The following is a 1,360-nucleotide window of genomic DNA, read 5'->3' as shown; positions in this document are numbered from 1 at the left end:
ACTTAGTTCCAAAAGAATTGGTTTGTGTAAAGTGCCAATTTACTGTTCACTTATAAGAAACCCATGTTTTTTTTTTTTTCCTGTATGAAAAAACTTCTTAAATGAAAGCCTGTCCATGTGCATGTTATCAGCTACCAGACGTTTTCTTTCTGTCAGGTTTTTTTCTTTTCCTCAGAGCTGTTTTGCAGACTATGTGGGGTGGGTATTTATTTTTTCAGATCAGTATAGTTCTAATAAGTGTGATGTTGGCAAATTGTTGAACTTGATTCTCCCATGTGAATGTGAAATGTACAGTTTGTATTGTTAACGAGCTGAAAATATATTTTTAATGTTTGTGTATTTTATGTGAAAATAACATTTTCACCATATTTTTGTTTTTCATTATGTTTCCAAAAATAATAATAATAAAAAAACAACAAATGATTATGATGACATGGCTTTTCTGTTTAGATTACTTTTGCTGTTTCCCCACGGATAGTTTTAATTGCCGGATGTGTGCATCATTTTTGTGTTTGATTTGAAACTTGGCGTATCAGTAAAACAAATGTTTTGTGATTAAAAATAATTTTTCGGTGGAGTTTTTTTAAATAATTATATGAGTAAAGAAAGAGTACATACATGGTTAAATGAATCGTCGTGAATAAATGTTGCATTCAAGGTTTTAATTTCGCCTCTTTTAAAGAGGCGCTGCATTAATCGTGCATTAATAAAAATAAATTCTATTAATTGTTAATTTTGACAGCCTTAACATTATTTTTATATATATAAAAAACCTTGTCATGTTTTTTTTTATTTTTTTTTTTATCTTCTCCACTTCATCACATTTTGTGCTCTTGATTCCTTGACACCTTGCCCACTGCCCATGGAGGGAACAGTTTGAGTGTGCTAGTGGAAAATTCACTGCCTGCCGTCAGAGAGGTGGGAGATTTCCGAGGGTTGCTGTGGAGGCACAGAATTCTGAGATCAGTGAGCCATCTGCTCAGGACATATTTACTTCATCACCAGTACCCTAAACTCAGGTTTAATCTTCTTATCCTCCCCTAATGCCATTCTTAGTTAAGTCCCATCTACTTTGCCATGCAGCGCATGTTTTAAGACATTATACCAACACTGTCTGGATATTTTTAAAACTCTCATCTCATCAGCTTTCCTCTCACAGGGGTGCTTTTGACACTTGCCAGCTTTACTCCTGCTGCCTACACTGATGAACATTCATTCTCAGCAATGTTGGCTATGGTTTGCTAAGAATGCTGTAGTAATGCCCAAATGGATTACTATAAAGATCTGTAGATCCCAAAAACAGTTTATGACCCAGGCTCACACTCTCAGCAGGATAGTGTAGATTTATATTTAATCATTG

General features: G+C 34.4%; 1 protein-coding gene across 1 annotated transcript in view; it reads left to right on the top strand.

The window, feature by feature from the left end:
• Positions 1-420, top strand: part of LOC310719131 (protein phosphatase 1H-like) — a gene marked incomplete at its 5' end in the record, with an annotated part of 31,737 nt that extends 31,317 nt beyond the window's left edge. The window contains one exon of the mRNA XM_083528564.1: positions 1-420. This exon is cut by the window's left edge and continues 2,112 nt beyond it.
• Between the last annotated feature and the right edge of the window lie 940 nt (positions 421-1,360).

Source organism: Silurus aristotelis (assembly GCF_946808225.1).
Source record: "Silurus aristotelis genome assembly, chromosome: 24".
Lineage (NCBI taxonomy): Eukaryota > Metazoa > Chordata > Actinopteri > Siluriformes > Siluridae > Silurus > Silurus aristotelis.
The sequence above is the reverse complement of the archived record's forward strand: the minus strand, read 5'-3'. Positions and strand labels throughout refer to the sequence as shown.